At 51.2% G+C, this 20,363-nt stretch overlaps 2 long non-coding RNA genes across 2 annotated transcripts; both read right to left on the bottom strand.

The window, feature by feature from the left end:
- Positions 1-3,871: 3,871 nt before the first annotated feature.
- Positions 3,872-4,505, bottom strand: LOC134475879 (uncharacterized). Its single transcript, XR_010047207.1, has 2 exons — positions 4,320-4,505; positions 3,872-4,197 (listed from the first exon to the last, which is right to left on the bottom strand). It is a non-coding gene; the product is annotated as an uncharacterized LOC134475879 (long non-coding RNA).
- Positions 4,506-7,611: 3,106 nt separating this feature from the next.
- LOC134476033 (uncharacterized) lies at positions 7,612-12,648 on the bottom strand. Its single transcript, XR_010047456.1, has 2 exons — positions 11,078-12,648; positions 7,612-8,308 (listed from the first exon to the last, which is right to left on the bottom strand). It is a non-coding gene; the product is annotated as an uncharacterized LOC134476033 (long non-coding RNA).
- Between the last annotated feature and the right edge of the window lie 7,715 nt (positions 12,649-20,363).

Raw genomic sequence — 20,363 nt, 5'->3', positions numbered from 1 at the left:
AAGGATGCCCTTTATCATCTCTCCTATTTAATATAGTACTAGAAGTACTAGCCAGAGCAATTAGACAAGAGAGAAAAATAAAAGGGGTAAAGATAGGAAAAGAAGAAGTTAAATTGTCATTATTTGTAGATGACATGATACTCTACATAGAAGACCCCCTAAACTCCATTGAAAGACTCTTAGATATAACAAATAAATTCAGTAATGTAGCTGGGTACAAAATCAATACTCAGAAATCAATAGCATTCTTATACACTAACAATAAAATCACAGAGAGAGAAATAAGAGAAGCCACACTCTTCACACTAGCAAGAAAAAAAATGAAATATTTAGGAATTACTCTTATGAAAGAAGTGAAAGACCTATACAGGGAAAATTATGATATATTGAAGGAAGAAATTGAAGATGATCTCAGAAAATGGAACGACATCCCATGTTCATGGATAGGAAGAATAAACATTGTGAAAATGGCCATTCTCCCAAAACTGTTATACAGATTCAATGCAATCCCAATAAAAATACTATCAACATACCTTATAGATCTAGAGAAATCACTCCTAAGGTTCATCAGAACCAGAAGAGACCTAGAATATCAAAGGCAATTCTAAGCAACAAAGGCAAGGCAGGAGGCATCACAATCCCTGACTTGAAGTTATACTACAAAGCAACAGTAGTAAAATCAACATGGTACTGGAATCAAAACAGAGCAGAGAATCAATGGAATAGATTAGAAGATACAACCACAACTACAAACACACTCAACCACCTTATCTTCAATAAAGGAGCCAAGCAGGTTCACTGGAAAAACGACAGTCTTTTTAATAAATGGTGTTGGAAAAACTGGCTCTGCATTTGCCGAAAACTAAAACTCAACCCAAGCCTATTACCATGTACTAAATTAAAATCTAAATGGATCAAAGATCTGAATATTAAAACAGAAACACTAAATCTATTGGAGGACAAATTGGGTAAAAACCTTGAAGATATAGGGGTAGGTAGAGAATTCATGAACAGGACTCAAACTGGATGGGAAATACTTCCCAGAATCAATAACTGGGACCACCTCTTATTAAAAAGTTTCTGTAAGTCAAAAAAAATCTCCAGCATAGTGAAAAGAAAACCCACAAATTGGGAAAAGATCTTAGTGAACTCCCCCTCAGACAAAGGACTTTTGTCTAAAACATATAAAGAATTAAAAAATCAGACCCCCAAAATTCAAAGATCCAATCCAAAAATGGACATCTGAGATGAATACACAATTCTCAGAGGAAGAAATACAAATGGCAAATAAATACATGAAAAAATGTTCATCATCATTGGTTATTAAGGAAATGCAAATTAAAACCACACTGAGATTCCATCTCACTCCTGAAAGGATGGCCAGGATCAAGAAAACCAACAACAACAAGTGCTGGAGAGGCTGTGGGGAAAAAGGAACTCTCCTACAGTGTTGGTGGGAGTGTAGATTGGTACAACCTTTGTGGAGGTCAGTCTGGAGATTTCCAAAAAGCTGGGATTGGAAGTCCCATTTGTTCCAGCTATTCCACTTCTAGGCATCTTCCCAGAAGAACTGAAAGCATCATACCACAGTGATATATGCGCACCTATGTTTACAGCAGCACGATTTGTAATTGCCAGATCTTGAAAACAACTCAAATGTCCATCAACTGAGGAATGGATAAAAAAGCTGTGGTATTTCTATACAATGGAGTACTACTCAGCTATAAAGAAGGATCACATTGAGGTATTTATCAATAAATAGGTGCAGCTTGAACCCATACTCAAAAGTGAACTAAATCAAACTCGCATCTGTGAACACCGAATAGTTTCCCTAGTGTAGGAAATGATTCAAATATATAAAAGTACGTGATAACCATGATTCCCCATTATGTGGCCTTGAAGCCTTATAAAATTTTCGCTCATTAATTGGAATGGCTTTATTCTGGGATGTTTGATATTATGGCCTGTGATGCAATGAACAGCTACTTTGAAGAAAATAAGACATAATAATAGCTAGTGCTGATTTAATACCATCTTGTCTTAAAGCCGCACCAAACTATGGCTCTTCTGTCTCCATTGATTTTATCATGTTGTAACTTGCTGGATTCTATCGTATGTGGTAGTATAAACAAAAATTGTTATAGGCAAAGAGATAACATAGAAACCATTGATCATTTCTTTCTGTTAGCTGGTTCTAAATACTCTACAATGCTTTCATCCACTTGAATGGTGTTACACAGTCTTGATATGTTTGACTTGTACCCTTACACTGTTTTTTTTTGTTTTGTTTTGTTTTCTGCTTATTTTTCTCTTTTTCCTTTTAAATAAAATATTAAAAAAAAAAGGTAAGGAAAAGCAGAAGTGCTCCACAGAGTGAGTGCGTAGGTAAAGGAGGAAAGGGACTCGCTCTGCAGAGGACAGAGAGGGCTGCTGAGAAAGGGAGAGAGAGGGAGGAGGAAAAGAGGGAGAAGGAGAGGGAGGGAGGGAGAAGAACAAGGGAGAGCAAGCAGTGGCCACCATCTTTTACGTGCCCTTCTGACGTCAGACCTGGCCCATCCTATCCGAAGCCTGCTTGGTCTCATGCTAGACAAGCTGAAGATCACGTTCTCTGGCCCGCTGCAGGGCTTGGCCACTCTTCTGCTTCTGTATCTCTATGACTAAGAGGTGGCCCAGCCGGCTTGCACCACCCTGATCCCCTGCTTCAGGGCCACTCGGAGGAGTGTGGGAACTTGTTGGCACCACACCCCAGCATCTAAGGGACTTACAATTGAAGAAAAGAAAATGAGAGGCAGAGCCATGTGACACCAGGGAGGGTGTCTGCTGTGAGTCGTGCCTCTGCTGGACAAGCTCCCGCTAAGGAGGTGTCAGGAGTCCGAGCCTCTCTGTGGCTCTCAGGGAGGGTGCAGCCCTTTGAATCGGCTGGTTTTTCCCAGTCAGGAAAAGTCCCCTCATTTCTGTTGGAGTGGGAGTTTTTGTCCTTCCATGGGCCTCTGAGGGAAGGACAGAACTGATGGCTGGCCCCAGTCCTGGACTTGCCCTGGCATGGAGCAGATGGGTCCAGTGGGGAGGAGCTACCCCTCCATCCTCCACCTGCTCCACACCTGCTCCCAACCACCCTGTGGGCTGGCTGGTTCAGGCACAGAGTGTCTGGAAACCTAGCTAACCCCCACCCTACCCCACCCCCACCTTTGGGGTAAATCTGCCCATATCAGGAGCAAGCAGGATTAGAAACAGGAAGTGAGTCAGTCTCACCAGCCCAAAGTGGGCTGCAGGCTGGGAAGACGGGGCAGATAAATAACCAGGAGTCACGGGCAGCAGGCCCAGCGGGTAATCGAGCGCCTTCCTTCCTGGCCCAGCACAATTAGGCTGCCTGCACCAGGCACGCCCAGCAGGCTAACTGACACCCCAAGTGTCCAAAGACGGGTGACATCGGGATAGATTGTGCTACTTGGCGCTGAGGATGGAGCACACTGTCCCACAACTCCTGCCCAACCAGGCTGCCCATAGTCACAGATCCCACCTGGGCCAGGGCCAGCAGTGGGCAAGGCCTTGTCCTCCTGCTTATGGTCACAAAGTGCAGCTGCCCCAGTGCTCCTCAGCATGAGGGTCCTGCAGGGTGTGAGGTTCCCCAGGGTCCCTGTCGTTCCACCTAAGTCGCCTTGGCCTCCCTCAGGCTACCCACCCCGCTTCCCACACTCCGGCAGCAGATCCTGGCACCTCATCTATTCCCAAATGGCCACTTCTCACCACAACTCTGCTGTACCCTGGCTGCTAACGAATCACCACAATGCCTTCCCCGTGGGGCTCCTCTACCATATGGGCCTCTGTTGTAGACAGGGTTTATGAAGAGAACAATTACATACAAGACACAGAATTTATAATATTTTTTATGATGGTCACTTAATATTAAATACAAGAAAGGGCAGAAAATCTGCCCACAACACTAAAGACCCAGCCCTCAGCAATGTCCTATGTGAATCCAGATGAAAACCTAGTGCCTCCCCTGAGTCCAACTGGAGGTCTAGAGCCCAAAAGAAGGACTCATGCCAGTCTCTTTCATGGATCTGTACTAGAAAGGCACACAGGTTAGCAGTGGAAGCCAGAAAGTCTATGCCAGCAGGTGAAGGAGCTGTGAGTAGGTCGAGGGTTCTGCACCAGTGCCAAGAAGTCACGCTTATGGTAAGAGCCAGGGCTGCCCTGAAAAGTATCACAACCATCCTCAGTGACAGCGAGGTCCCACGCTTCTCCAAGGATGAGAACAGTTGAATGAATACATGCCAGAAAGCCAGCTTGACAAACTTGGAAATTAAACAGCATACCTCTTCACCTCCAGAGCCAGGAAGCAATCCTCAAAGTAAGGACCAGAGCCTCCCCAAGTGCTCCAAAGCCACTCTCAGCAACAAGGTCCTGAGCTCCTCAGATGGTAACAGCTGAGTTCCTATCAGGAAGGCCAGAGTGACAAGCTCCTCCAGGAGAACCAACGGCTCCAGACAACAACACTTAGGAGAACCCACAATGCCTCACACTTCCTTTCCACGTCTATTTATGCTGTCAGCTTTCCTCAGGTGGAACAACTTCACTCAGCATTATGCTGATTTAATTCAGCTGGTGTAAGTTGACCACCAGTTTTTAATCCATAACAGCCTCACAGAGGCCTCTGGCCCTGAGGGCGCCCAGTCGCACACCTGCCCTCTCCCTGCACTGTGGGGCCATTTCCTCCCTCCTAGGGCCCTCGGCTTCATTCTGCCGAATCCCAAGGTGCCTGCTGGGTTCCATGCAGCCCTCTTGGTCCCCACCATTCCCTCTCCAGCTCTGTTTCACTGCTTAGAGCCTGTCCTACCCTGGAGTGAGAGCCCCAGGAGGCAGAACCTTACCCGCACCGAGATGCCCAGCACACTGATCCATCCCCAGGCAACAGGTGCTAGGTGAGTGGGCCATCGAGGAGCTCCCATTGTGGCGCAGAGCCACAGCCTCCCACCACCTCCACTCTGTGCTTGGGCTCAGTCACTGGGAGCTCGAGGACAAACTCTCCCAGCTGGACACATGTGACTGATGGCCATGCCGGCCACCTTGATGTCCTTACCCTCTGCACCACTGGCAGCCACCCACTGGCACGGGGGGCTCTCCTGGGTCACAGAGCTGGTGCTTGGCCCAAGGACAGCCCTGAGGAGACAGCACTACTGCTGCTGAGGGTCGCATTCCCTGATGAAGGATGCGACCCCCATAGTGCACATAGTGCACACAGGTGGGCTATGTGAGCCTGGGAGAGAGACCCTGGCCCCTGGGGCTGCCTGAGAGTCAGGGACTAACTTTTCACACACTGCACAGCCAGCCTGGCTGGCACGGGGCTGGAATGGGGGAGATGTTTGCCATCACTGACGTTTGTTGTTGGGAGACTCGAATCCAAGACCTGAACTGCCTAACAGGTGACAGGCACTGTTCCCCATGTTTCCAGCCTCGATGTCCCCACTGGCTAGCTTCACATGCTGTCCCACCGAATTAGTCCCCTCACACAGGAGCAGTGCCCCTACCATCTCTGCTGTATGCCGCCAACCCCTCCCGCCTTCCAGCCCTCACTCTGGGGCCCATCCCCTCTCCTCCCATGCTCTGTTCCATCTCTCAAGCTTCTCATGACCCTGAGGGGTCCCCTGGGCCCACAGCAGTGAGAAACCTGCCCCAAATCCTATCACCAGTCTCCACCACGCAATGGCACTGTAGCTTCTCCTGGCTGGAGAGCTCCGGGTGTCTGCAGAGAAGCTCCCCACTTCCGTCATCCAAGGCTGGTCCCGCTTGGCTTGTGCATTGCTCCCCAAGATGAATTTCACCAAGCAGTCAGAAATGGGAAGCAACAAATTCAGAACTGTACAGCAATGCCCTGAACCCCAATGTCAGACTGAGTCGGGCATAAGGGGATAAGCTCGTTTCCATTCTTTGAAAGTGAAAATTCACCCCCACTGATGAGGGCTGGGCAGGGGTGGCCCGGACCCAGAACAAGGGGGTCACCTGCCAAGGAGCATAGTAACTTTTGGAGGCAGCTAAGCTGCCTGATATAGAAGCCTGATCCCACAGCTGCGTGCCCCGCTGTGCATTGTAAACGGATGTGACATACTGTCTAGCGTGTTCCTCAGCCGGTGAGAAGGACCACACAGCAAGGCCATTGTCCTGGTCACCATCATCTTCCAGATGGGGCTCAGCACCACCCTAATAGTGGTGATACCAAATGCACAAGAAGCCATTGATCTGGGCTGGGACCTGCACTCAGTGCCTGCACACCCAGCCAGCATGCATTGCCAGCTGGGACAGAGCTGCAGGGACCACAGGGGCTCAGCTGTATCACTCGGTGACCCTGCAGCCAAGAGCTGCCTCAGCCACACCCGCTGTGCCGACCTGGTTCCGGGCACCCCATTTGGAAATGGTCTTGCTCAAATAAACTGCACAGTATTTTAAAGTCTGAGGGCTTTTCCTTTTAGTGTTAATAATGGCTAAGAGTGATGTAGCAGCAGGCTGGCAGTGCAAAGTTAACCATCCTAGCTCTGTGCTAGGCACCTGGGGAGTAGCCATGTGCCTAGAAAGTTTACTTACAACAGCAATCAGTGGGCCAGGGCTGCCCATGGCCTATAGTCAGCCAGCTGCCTAGATGAGGGCCTCTGGTATGTCTGCCTGGGCCAGAAAGCCCTGGGCCCATGCTCACAAGGGTGTTAGTGTTCCCCGGTCATAGGGACCTGGGTTGATTAAATGATATGGGCCATGAATGAGGGCACACAGTCACTCAACAATCATGGCCTGCCCTGTTCACACTGAGTATAAAAAGCATGAGGCGCTTTCCCTGCACCTGCTTTCTTGATGGGAGGGAAAGAAGAAATGAGAAGAGGGAAAGACCAAAGAGAATGAGAGCAGGTGTGTGTCAGGTATGGCTAAGCTGCCACACTGAGGCTGAGGCAGGAAGTGTCCTCCAAGATCCCCTCACCGCCTAGGCTCCTTGCTTGGCTGCTGCTGGCTGCAGCCCTTGATCACCAGCCCCAGCCACTGTACTCCAAACAGGAATCAGGGTCAGGCCAGCCCTGCCTGGAGGAGGAGCCCTAGTTTGACCTGGAGCCCAGTGAGCCCACTGAGCTGCAGTGCCTCCAGGCACAGGAAGCAGACAGGCTCCTCCTCATAGACCTAGCTGGGGCTGGCTGCCAGATGCCACTTGGGGTCCCTGACTGAAGCTTGTCATCCCAGAAGGAGCCATCTACAGAAGGAAGATGGTAAAGCCCCTGTCTCCTGCCTCAGACGGGCCCAGGATTGGGGTGGAAGAGGAGACAGCAGGACAACACCGCTGGGATAGAAAAGGTGGCCCTAGCAGGGCCATGAGAGGGCCATCACAAATGGGGAGGGCACCCTGCTGGGAAAGGCAGCCCACTGTCCTGAGAGGGGTTGGAGGGAAGGAAGAGGGGGCGCTGCCCCCAGCCTGGCCGCGGGATCGAGGCTCACCCAAGGGGTGCACAAGGCAGGGGGCTTTGAACCCATGAGGACGGTGAAGGTTAAAGAGATATAGGGGAATGAAACTCCCAACCTACTATGCCTGTGAGTTCGTGTTCTCTAAAATTGAAGAATGAATTTTAGAAACAATGGAGGTTAACAGTAGAATACATTTATTGAGAGAAAGGAAGCCTCTGTCTGAAGTGAGACAGAAGGGGGTCCCGAGCTGGCTGCCCAAGACACTGTCTTTTATAGAGTAAAACCATGGGTTCAAGAAGGGGGTGGAGGTGGGGACTGGGAACTTACAAGGCAGACGGGTATAAGTTGGGGCATAACTATAGTTAGCCAATAAAATTAACAGTTCAGATAAGGTTGATTAAATTGGGGACAAATGGGAAAGCAAGCCATGTAGGAAGTGGGCTTTCTTGGAGTTGTGAACTTTCCCCTAGGGGGATGGGACAGTGACTCCAGGGTGATAGGGAACTAATTAGAATACCAGTCTTTGGGATGTGGATGCATTTGTTTGATCCTTTGTCTTGAGGCCTGGCATACAAGCAGGAGTTATCTCTGTCTCCCCAACATCTGTAAGGTATCTGCACTGGCTTCTTTGAGGATCTAGACCTGTCTCACTGCCTATAATATTTCTAACTAAGTGCTGCCCGCAACAATGAAGAAGCAACCCGAAATGCCGTGAGGGGGTAATGGGTGATGACTGATCAGACTTCTTCAAGCTGAACAGGGTCGCATTTATTGAATGGTAGTCAGAGGTACTTCTGCAGAGATCTTGTCTAGAGGCCCTTGATAGACACCAGGCATTTTCATCTTGGGTAAGCGCACAACTTTAAGTCTGGAGGAAACAAAGCCAAAGAAACAGTTAAGTATATGTGGGCCAAAGAATAAAGGACTGGAGCTGTGGGAACCAGGAGAGGGCGAGCCCTGCTGCCCATACCAGGTCCCAGCCACATGTGGCCTGCTGACCACCTCACGGGTCAGCAGAGAAGGTCTGTGGGCCCCGAGAAGGCCTGGCGCACCCTGAGGTGCAGAGCTGCAGCCGACATCCATGGTTTCCTCCTTCAGTGGTCCTCAGAGTCCTGAGCTCCTGCCTGACTTTTCCTGGCTCTTCTGGTAAGGCAAACTTTTCAAACTTCATTTTGCCAAAAAAGCAACTAGGGCTCCGGTTAGACACCCAGATTTCCTTCCAGGTTGTCCTAGGGCTGGAGCAGGGTGTACCCTGTCCCCCAATTTGAAGGGAAGCAAACAGCCTGGAGATGGACTCACTGGAGATGGAAACAGCATTGAGATTGGGCGGCAGGACTTCAGCTCTGTGGTTAGGACCCCATGGGGTACTCGGGGATGGTGGCAGCCCTTTGGCATTACAGGTCTATGATTTTGTGAGGGGCATCTTCAGGTTCCAGTGGCAAAAATAAATATGTAAAAAGCCTTACAAACCACAGGTCTAGACCAACTGTGTCCCCCTGCACACCAGGACCCCATGGCCAGGCAGCAGGGCTGTGGAGTGTCAGGAAGACCAAATCTGGGGGTCAGCTGGCCTCAGTTGGGACACATCTTCATAGAGTCTGCACCCCACCACAGGAGGAGCACAGCCTGTGGGTCCAAGGAACACAGCAGGTCTGCTCTCTCCACAGCCAGCACCTGGACAGTGCCCCCTCCCTGGCCCATGCCTGGTGTGAGAGGCAGCACACAGTGGGGATGGGGGGGCCTGAGTCTGTTCCCAAGTGGGATTCTTTGCAGGACATGGAGACACATCTCTGAGCAGGACCCGGCTCAGCACTGAGTGAGAGGGTAGATAGCACCCGTCTCTAACCAAGACAGCTCATGTCCATCACCCTCCATCCACCCACTACCTTTAGTTCCTGAGGCAGCAGAAGGGCTGAGGACTAGATATGAGGGACCTTGTCCAGGTGCCAGAGACTCAGCTTTTGAGACATAGTACAGGGCTTAGAGGAGTCAGAAGATGTTAAGGCCCAGCAAATCCCTTCCTCTCTATCCCCTGCCAGGGACTTGATGGAACCAAAATGGACCAAGCATCAGAAGGGCACAGCTAAGTGTCAGAAACTCAGTTGCCTTCTGCTTCTCTTCTACAGGCCTAGCCAGCAAGCTGCTATCTCTGAAGCATGCATTTCCCAGGACCTTAGAGATTCCATGAAAACCAGCAAGGGACAGCACAGGTTCCAGTGCCCCTCAGAGTTCCTTTGGCACTAAAACACAGTGCACAGCTGGGAGGGGCTAACGCCAGGAACAGAGAAGCCGCTTCATCCTGCGGGGTGGTAACTCGTGATCCATGCCCATGTATTAAAAAACAGGTATCTAAGGTTGCTCTTGTTCCCAGAAGGGTGGTTTGTAGAAACTGGGCTTCTATGGATTTGATCAATGCACTTGGGGCTGTATATCACACAGGTTGTGATCGTGTGGCCTCTCTGCCTCCCGAAGCACTCTGTGAGCACACAGCCTGCCAGGCCTCACCTTATCCTATGTCCCAGGGATGTGGAGGAGCCAGGGCCAGTGTGTGCCATGGGAGCCAGGTCCCTGCTCTTGGGCAGCCCCGGAGTCCCCTGGACAGCAGCCCAACTGCAAATACCTCTGTTGTAGATGAAGGATTCAGCCCCTGTGGGCATCACCTGTGTCCCCCACTGTGACCAGCTGTCACCTTTGCAAGTCCTATGGGCATTGTGTGCTTGCCCTGACCTTGAAGCGCAAGGATCTTGGCTGTCCTTCCACAGGTGGCTGGTGTCCTGCACAGGCCTCACATGGGAAGGCAGCAGAGGCACCTTTGTCCCAGGGTGACCTGGGCCCTTTCTCTCAGCCCAGGTCCCTGAGCTTTTTCACTGCATTGTTAGTGCCACCTCCTGCTTGCTCCTAGCTGTGTGGATCTTGTGTTTTTACCCCGTCTCTTCTTCCTGCACATAGAAAAAACTGCATCACAAAGATAACCTTGGCCTGATGCCTCCTGCCTTGGAGGTGGCTTTTGGGGACACTAGAACAGAGGGCACACACCACATGTGCCTGGCAATGGGGCTACAGCCAAGTCTGGGACCTAATCCTCTCCTTTGGTCCTGGCTGGGAGCTCATGAGGCCCATGGCCCCTTCTGGGAGTATAAAGCTTGTCCTACAGAACCAGACATGGACCCAGGACTCTACAGGACCCAGCCCAAGGACAGCTGTATGGAGCTCTCATGATACTGCGAAGAGGGGAAAATTTGTTTCCAAGTCAGCATCTTTCAAAAGTGGGGAGCTAGGCAGGCATAGTGGGGCACACCTGTAATCCCAGCACTTAGGAGGCAGAAGCAGGAGTGTCTCCACAAGTTAAAGGCCAGTTTAGGCTACATAGTAAGATCCTGTCATAAAAAAAAAAAAAAAAAAAAAAAAAAAAAAAAAAAAAAAAAAAAAAAAAAAAAACTGGAGAGATGTCTCCCAGTGTGATTTCCTTCTGGAAGGCATGGGAGCCAGAGCAAAACCCAGATCTCCTAGGACTCCAGGGAAGCAAAGCTAGAGGCTGCTCCCTGACACTGAGGCTGGGCAGCCCCATCTCAGCCAGGGCTTGTACGAGATCCCAGCTGACCACACATGTCATGGCCAAGGGGTGTGGAGACCTCACCGGGCAGCCCTGTCACAACTGAAGTCGGCGCCATGACAGGAGGAGGTGGCTGTGTCAGGTGTCAGCACCCAGTGGCCCAGGCGTTGTGCCTCCTCTTCTTTCTGGTCTGAATTCCAGGCTTCCTAGCAGAGCTGGTGGCTGTTTCGGCAGAGGCACATCCTGTGGGACATAAGGGCTTCCTCCGGAGGACCAGGCCAGGAACATCGGCCTCCCGTGTCCATAGGGCTGGCCTTGTCCCATGAGCTGGAACCACGTGCACTCTGGCAGAAGGGAGTCTGACCTCAGGGCCCCAAGGCAGGGGTTCCAGGGTCAATCAGGACGGCCCTTCCCTTTCTCAGCAGCAGCTGTTCCAAGGGACCTGAGCTGTCCAACAATTCCAGGAACTGCAAAGTCAGTGTGGAAGGGCAGGGGTGGGGCAGCCCTGGCCCAGCTCCAGCAGTGCGGCCACAGATAAGGAGCCTTGGGCAGGGGCCGGCCAGCCCCCACACCCACGCAGCCTCCCTCTGGGCTGCAAAGTTTACAGGAGAAAGGACAGCAGGGACAATGGAGCTCGGGTCTCCACCCAGCCACTGCCTCCATCCAGGGTGGTGTGGAGCCCACACACTTCCACTGGCACAAAGCCGGGTCAGAGCCCATCAGTTTTGGGGTCCGAGGAGGAGCTGTGGCCCTTTTCTGAGGTTTGCAGGGTTTTTTAAAATATCTATTTATTTACAAATTCAATTTATTCAGCCTGAGGCCAGAAAAAGGCTGCACAGGACTCAGCAGGCATCGATCCTGGATGCTGACAAGGCACAAGTGTGAGCAGGGCCACCTAGAGCACTGCAAGTCTCAGGCCTCTCTGGATGTGAGTCCTTCTCCAGGGCTGGACTGGGGTTGCCCAGGGCTCCTTCAGCCTAGAGGAGAAGGGGTCAAGGCTGTGCAGCAGCTGGACAACCATCCTCAGCCATCAAGGGAGAGTCCAGCAACAATAGTCAACCTGAAAGGAAACTAGGAAACAGTTTCATTTACAATAGCATCAAAAGGGACAGAGGAATAAACCTAACCAGGGAGCTAAGGACTTGTGCCCTGAAAAATATACAACATGGCTGGAGGAAATTAGGGAATAAAAAAGAGAAAGACCTAGGGTGTTCCTGCATTGGGAGGTGTCATGTCATTAACATGGGAGCACAGCCCAGGACGGCCTGCAGACATAACACAATCTATCGAAACCCTTAAGGGATACTTTCGCAGGAACAGGAAAATCTGTCCTAAAATCCAACAGAATCTTAGTTGCTAAAACAATCTTGAAAAAATAAGAACAAAACTGAAGGTCTCTTACTTTCTGATTTCAGCACTCCACAAAGCTGCCAGAGTCTACGCAGGTTGCTGGCATAGAGACAGATGCCAAGGCCAGTGGATCAGAAGAGGGAGCCCAGTGGTAACCCTCACACACCTCATCAGCCCGTGCCTCACAGTGGAACCAAGGCCATTCAATGGAGAGGCAATGATGCTTCAGCACACAGAGTTAGAGAAACCAGATATCCAATGGGGGAAGATGGAGCCTGAATCCTTGCCTCACACCATAGATACAAACAAACTTGCAGTGGCTCAGAGATCCAGACAGATCTGATACTCTCAAAGAAGGACATACAGAGGGAAATCTTTATGGCCTTGGATCTGGCAAGGATAAAGAAATACCCAAACACTAAAAACAAATAAAAATAGCCAAATCAGATTATATCAAAATTAAACCTTTTTTGTATTGAAGGACCCAAACAATAGAGTGAAAGATAACTAAATGAATGAGATAAATATTTACAAGTCATTTGTCAGACCAGGGCTTAAGGTTTAGAATAAACAAAGTACTCAGCAAGAGAACACCAATAGCAAACAGAACAACCCCGTCAAAAGGCAGCCCCAGGGCTTGTGCAGAAATTTCCATAAGAAGACACACACGCTGCCTCCCTGTGACTGTGCCACATTCACAAGCTCTGGCCCTGTCCCAGGCAGAGACACACGCACCTGCACGCTTGTGCAAACACATGCAGCACACATCTCTACACAGGGTCCCACGACTGACTTTGAGAGATGCCGCCAGCTGCACACTCAGGCTGGTGGCACAAGGCTCGGTGGGCAGCAACGAGGGCCAGGGTCCTGGGATGGTGCAACTTCTGGGTGAGGCCAGGTGGTGTTGATGCCATTTCTTAGTCTTTTTCTACACATAGCAACCACTGATGTTCTGTTTCTATCTCTATTCTTTACCCACTTGGCTATGGACTCATTCTCTTATCATCGACTTGTAATGACGAAATAAGAAATAAAAACACCACTCCCTTTGGATTTGATCAGCATTACAAGCATATTTCACATTTGGTTGTTTTTTTTAAACTTTATTCATGTTGTCCCTTTGTGTACTAAATGTATTATTTCTATTTAGAGGTAAGGCTAATATACTCACCATTTGCTCTGCGGCCTTTTGGGCCTTATTCATACCTCTCCACCCCTGGTGCAATAATTTTTCTAATTCTACATTTCCTCCTGGAAGTTTCATGGCTTAAATCTTAGCAGTTATGATTTACACTCAAATGCTTGAACTGCTAGGCCAAATCAGGACCCTGGAGCCCCAGCTCTGTCTTCTCTCTTTGTACACAGCCCTCCCCAGGCATCCGGGTTGTGTCACACTTGTGTTTCTACAAGGACAGCTTGAGTCCCCCACCACTTGTCTTGCTGCTGCTCTCTCAGCCACGAGGTCCCTGACTTATTGGGGCTCTGCAGCCCCGGTGAGCCTGCGCTGTGTCCCTTTCCCTCCTGCGTGGCTCATAATATTGGGTTGGGACTTACTCTGGGGTGTCCCTCTGTTCTTCAGCCCCGGCTCTAGCTCTTATCAGCCCAAGCCTTTTCTGGTGGACACTCCCAGCAGGGGCGTTTGGTGGAGGTGTTTAGCTTGGAACCTTGACCTCTTAGGATTGTTTATTTGAAGGAAACCTCCAAAATATTTTTTTAAAGTCATTGCTCTGGAGTCATGAGACATTATGTCATGAAGGGAATGACCTCATGTTATTGACCAAAGCAAGGGAGAGGTCCTCAGGGTCAAATTTTCCATGACACAGAGCTTGCCTGCCTCCCCTCTCCCCACAAGGTGATTTAGGGGGTGTCAGCTGCACCCCACCCTGTGTGGACCCACACACCAAGGCTGGTGCTGCCTAGGTATGTCCATGTGGTGACCATTTGGCCCCCCAGTCCTGGCAGCTTTGAGTCACACCCAGGCCACTTGTCCTGGATCTGTCTGGTGGCACAGAGCCACCACATGTGGAGGGCACAGGACAGCTCGGGAACCAGTTCTGCTCTTGGAGAAGGCTGGGCTTTGTAGAGGAGACACAAGCTGCAAAGTTCTCCTACAAGAGGCACCTCAGGGAAGCCCCATCGCTGTTTTCCCCTGGCCATGGAGCCCCCAGGCCTTCTCCAAGGACAGAGAGGTCTTCGGGTGCTCCGAGCATCCATGTCCCAGCATCTGATCTGCAGAGATAACTGGTGTGTGCCCCTGGCTTCCCGGGTGCATGATCCTTTGAGAACAGATCCCTAAATAAGTGAGGAGAAGGCAAAGCCCCAGAGAGCCACAGGGGAGGACAGTGACCCAGAGAGGCAGTGAAGTGTCTGAGCTGAGCTAAGGGGCCAGCTAGTTAGCTGACCAGTGTCCAGGTGGAGGTCACTCCCATGTCCCTCTCACACTGCCCCAGTGGTCCCACTTTCTGGTGCCTTCTGTTGAAGTCTGAAACAGGGTAGGATTCAAGCACACCCATGGCTGAGGTCAGCCCATATCCCTCAGAGGACTTCAGCACCCCAGGGCTCAAAGCCCATGGACTCTACTATAGCTCAGGAGAGCTGGGAAGAAAGGAGCAAGCCCTGCCTGGAACAGATCTGGAACTGAGATGCTCTAGGAGAGGGGGCACAAGGTCACTCAATGCCAGTCCAGAAAGCAAGCATATGGAGCAACACCCCGGAGAGGATCCAAGTCAGAAGACATCATTTCTAGTCTGGCCAGGCCGGTTGCTAGCTCTAGGCTGAGGGTGCAGGAGCAGCAGCAGGCTCTGTGGGAGCCCAGCTGAGGGTGCAGACTGATGCTCCAGCCAGTCAATGAATTGTAGCCTCTCTGCACATAGCAAAAGGCTCTGGTGTCTTCTCAGCGCTGACTATAAGGTCCAGCTGTCTGAAGCTGGTAGGTGGTAATGTCCTTTCTCATAGTGGGATGCCGATAATTTCACTTGGTTCATTTTTGTTTATTTTAGGCATGTGTCATTTAAAAAGGAAATTCTTTTCCCAAGTGCTACCCTCCTGGTTTTTATAAAGCAAATCTCATACCAAGTATCAGTCTTCTCTGTATTGATAGTCAGGAAAACCTAGATGGTTTGGCACTATTGAAAGGCCACTTGCTCTGTGCCACAGGAACCATGCTGTTCTCAGCATCCTCACATGGTGACAGATCCGCTGCTCACAGAAGGGCCCTGTGGCCGCTGTCATCCTGTGAGGGACATAGCAGCCCAGATGAAAAGGCTGGAATGCCAGTAACTCACGGTGCTTTGTGGGCAACCTTAAAATAGTTACCTTGAAATAATACCATTTGGAAACATCAAAAAGCTTCAGTGTCCTTGGAGTCTATTACCTGGTAAAAGAACAAAGAAAATTATTTAACACATTTTCTTTCATAAAGTGCAGAAATGAGTTTTGATGTATAAATGAACTCTTAGAGAAGTCTTGTTTAATAAGAACAGGAAAGAGTCTGTTTCAAACAGCAGACAAGTAAATAATAAAAATCTAGGAGTTTGGGGGTCACAAAGGTGAGGATGCTGAGGAAATCTCCATTTTCAAGGAAGGAAGGGACACAAGAGAAAGATAGGAAGCCTAATGGGCCATGTACGTGTGTGTGTGTGTGTGTGTGTGTGTGTGTGTGTGTGTGTGTATTCCATTGCATGCGTGTGTGTGCCTTTGTGTATATGTGTGAGCTGTGTGGACTTGCAGCATGTGCGCACCTCTGGGACATGTCCCAGCTTCAGCAGCCCCAATGCTCTCTGGATCTTGCCCCTGCCCTTCCCCCAGGTGCTGTGGAGCCAAGAGAGCTGTACACAGCAGCTCATGGCAGATCTTGGTGCCACCACCTGCACCCTTCCTCGCGTGGTCTCTGTCTGGATTTCAGAGCCATGTGTCTGAGGGCAGGCTTTGGGGGTCCTGAGCCTTAGCCTGCAGCAAAGCCCAGTGCGGGACCTGATGCCTGTACAGCACTATGGGCTCTGCTCGCTTCTGCCCTTTGGACTCCTGACTACCTCAGAGTGAGCAGCATCTCTCCGTGCTTTTACTCCTGCAAGGGGCCTTCAGACCACCGACCATAGCCCAAACTCCCAAACCCTTGACCGAACAAACCCATCTTTCTTAAAGCTGGTCATTGCAGCGGGCATTCATTAGAGTAGCAAGAAGCTGCCCAACATAGCATTTCCCTCAGCAAAATGGAATGACCTGATAATGTGCTGAGAAGAAAGAACTTGCTGGCTTCCTGGCAGGAAGAGTGCTGGTGCAGCTGCCGGAGGCAAGGAGGGCTCCCTGTGGCTCTCGCAGCAGACCTGGAGGGATGATGTGACCCTGAACCTCCTAGCAGAGTGCAGCAGTTTGCAGAAACAGAGGACAAGAAGGAGCAGGCAGAGAACGCATGCTTGACAGGCTGGCCAGCCCACTGCAGATAGACAGGCACTGCAGGAGCACAAGGCTGGCCTGGAAGCCCTGCTGGATAGGGCCATGGTGGAGGGCTGTGTGGTTCCTTTCACCCAAGACAGTCCAGACTGCAGCAGGTGACTAAACCAAAACCCAAAGCAGTTCCTCACTGGTGAAAAAGCAGAGAACTGCGCAATGTGTTTGTGAAAGTTTACAGTGAAAATAGCTGAGTCACGAGTCCCATCAGCTCATCTGCTCACATGGTGCTGCCAGCAGCACATATAAACCAGGTGCCTCTCCTTGGAGATTTTCGAATGGTAGCTGTGATTCTCTGAAAAGTGACAAAGGCCACTCGGTGCAACCAATGTTGACCAATTCTAAATGTTGCCTGGCACCATGTAAGGGTTTAAGAGATGCTTAATTAATAAAAATAAATGCTGCTTGATGAACATCAGCACTTGCTCCCCGACCCCATAGACCACAGCCCTGCTCTCCTGGAGAACCCAGCCAACCTCAACAGTTCCACCAGCTTCTCAGAGGTCCAAACAGCTCAGCCATAGACTCCGGGCAGGAAAAGGCAGGAGTCAGGGCTGGGCAGGAGCTGGATGGGGAGAGAATGAGGTGTTCACTCCAGAAGCATGGAGGCAGGGGGTGCTCTGAAGAGCAAAGCAAGGGCCCAGCGCAGGGGCCAGAGAGAGAAACACTGAGGAAGAATTTCCTGTGGAACACTGTGCTGATCTATTTTCCCTGTGGCCCTCGCTCACTCCAGGCCAAGCATCAGGGGAGCATTCATCAACTCGAGGGGCATTCAGGCCATTCCAGACACTCGGCATCACTTGCAGGAGTGGCCTGCTGAGCTACACTTCCTCCTGTGGAACTCAGGCACAACTGAAAGCGTGTTGCCCAGTCTCCATCTGAAGGAGCCGAGTCAGCCTCGAAGCCACATCCTCCTTGGCCCCAGGGAGCTGTGAGTGGACAGCCCCGTGACTCAGAGCCCTTGCATGTAGACTCCTCTGCAAAGGGCAACTGCACATGCAGCAGGCACAGTGGCAGGACTAGGAGTCTGAAGGGACCCCTCGGTCTTGTCCTGCCTGTCACAGGAGCCTCAGGTGCTGTGGGCCCTGCTGCTTTCAGTCAGGGAGCAACCAGAAGCAGTGGTAAAAGGTGCCCAGAGCCACGAGGCTCTCTTCTTTCCACCAACCCTCGGCTTTCTGGCAGCTCCACAGCTAGGTCTATGGGATAAGACCCCGAGGCTGCAGAGTCGGGGAAGCCAGGGCCAGAGGCGGGAGCAGAGGGAAGGCAGCAGCCAACCTGTAGCAGTCACAATCATAGGACAAAGGTGCTCTGTAGCTTTGATATCCATTGGGTCAGCAGATGACACAGAGAGATGTGTGAGTACAGCGCCATGGAATTGTCGCACCGCACATGCACACTTGCACAAGGATGCACACTGGTACCTCTGGGCTGTGTTTGCAGCAGTCGCCCCAGGTTAGTGCTTGGTCCGGTCACTCACTGGCTTGGGCTAATTCTCCTCTAGCAGCTGTGCCTCACTTGCGTAATAATTTGTTTTTCTAAATAAAGGGAAACAACTGCAATCCTCTGGGCTTGTGACTCACATGCTGGCGAGGTGGGCAGAACCTCCCCACCCTGAGACAGGCTGCCCTCAGGACCAACCTGAGTTTGACACCCTGGCCTGGTCCCCATGTGGCAGGGGCCCTGGTGCCACAGGCAGAGTGAGTAATGTCACCAGCAGCTGCGTGTGATGCAGGGCATCATGACCTCAGCACAGCACAGGAAGTTGCCAAAGTGCTCTGGCTAGGTTGCAACTATGGCGGGACAATGGTGTCACAGCCACTTTCCCCACTTCCCGCTGTTCCACGAGTGGGGTAGGGACTCAGTGGGCACACATCACTGGACAGGCTGGGATGCAGCACAGGTGCAGAGCCTGTTTGAGGTTTGGCAGTCGAAGCAGGGTATAGTGGTTGGACACCTGGGGAGAGGAGCTGCTGGCTCAGGATCCCTGGGCACAAGAGGTCTGCAGGCATCTGTGTCCCTACCACCTTTGGACATAAATGTTTGTTAAAAACTCAGCAGCCAAGCAGGGACTACAGTGGGCTCTGCCTGGTGGGCTCCTTTACTCTGTAGCTGGTACCGATGGCTACTCAGGCCCCTTCTGAAAGCCCTGGATGCCATGTCACTCACTATCTGGCCATCACTTGGTCACAGGCAAGAAGCCAATGCAGGCAAGGCAGTGACCATGCACTGTGGCATGGCCCAAGGCTCCTCTGTGTCTCTCACTGAGAAGCAAATCAGCCTGAAATAACAGTAACACATTGCCCCCACCAAGGTGTGCTCCCTCCTGCTCCTCCTGCCCCAAGTCAGCCACACATGTCCTGGGTCCTCCCAGATCCATGGTGGCTGCTCACAGGCCTAGCCAGGACTCCTGCTTGGGCTGCCTTGTGTGTCCTCAATGTATGTCCTATTGCTGTCACACTAGGAGTCTACTAGCCCTCCAGGGCCTTGGCCAGCACTGGCCAAAGCTTCCACCATGTTGCAGGGTCAATGCAGTGTAAGGGCACGGAACAAGAGCGGGGGCCATCTCTGGTCATTCTGTTGTCAACATCTCAAGCTCTAGGCCAACTGATTCACACTGGAGGAGACAATTTGGCTTTCAGCAAGGACCTTGAGGTGGCACACAGTTCCCAGGGACTATAAGCCAGAGAATAGTGCCTCCCATCTGAAGTCCCAAGCACCGGGGTTAGGGTGCTGCAAAAAGACCCTGGGGTGGGTTTGAACTCTGGAAAAACGTGTCACACAAACATGCCATTTAGTGGTCAGTCTCTTAAAGGGACCACTTGCCCTGGGGACTGCTGAGCTTCCCCGTGGCAGCTCCTGAGTCAGTAATGCAGTCTCACAGTTGATGGGCAGGAGACTTTCTCCATGGCTGGTGACTGCCCAGTTCACACAGATCCAGCCACTTAATTAAGACCAGCTGAAAACAGCAAGTCTTAATCAGAAACTCTGCCTGGGTGTCACCAGGGTGTCACTCTTGCCCTGACGTCTGAGCCTCCATTAGGGTCAACCATAGGACAGGGGGGAGGGGAGAGGGAAAGGAAGGAAAGGGAGAGAGGAAGGAGGAGGAGGAGGTGGAAGGGGAGGAGGGGGAGGAGGAGGGAAGGGGAGAAGGAAGGGAAGGGCCCTACCCCTCCCCAAGTACAGCGCCCAGGTGGCCTGTAAGGCTTTGGAAGTCTCAGGGCCAGACTTTGGCTACGAAGCATGAATCAATGCCTCTTATATAACAGCTTGGCCAACTTTTGTTTTTCATTTAGGAATAAAACAGCAGCACTGGGGATACCACGTTCATTGAGAACTAAGCAAAGCACTGTCAGCCACAAGAGAGAGGTGCGCTGGACCCTTCTTTGGAGCTGGGGCCATGTTTGGGTCCTCCTGGGAGGGCTGCAGGGGAGGAGCCATGTCTGGGCGTGAGTGAGTCAGTGAGTGGGTGGCTCTAGCCTATGCTCCTGGCTCTGTCCTCCAGTGACCTCAGGTAGACCATCAGGGCAGGACAGATGCAAGGCTGGGGAGTCGGTGAGGTCTGGCCTCACTC

The sequence above is a fragment of the Cavia porcellus genome, unplaced genomic scaffold (assembly GCF_034190915.1).
Source record: "Cavia porcellus strain 051 isolate PalLab524CR breed Dunkin Hartley unplaced genomic scaffold, mCavPor4.1 scaffold_5, whole genome shotgun sequence".
Taxonomy (NCBI): Eukaryota; Metazoa; Chordata; class Mammalia; order Rodentia; family Caviidae; genus Cavia; species Cavia porcellus.
Note: the sequence above shows the minus strand (reverse complement) of the source record. Positions and strands in the feature narration are given on the sequence as shown.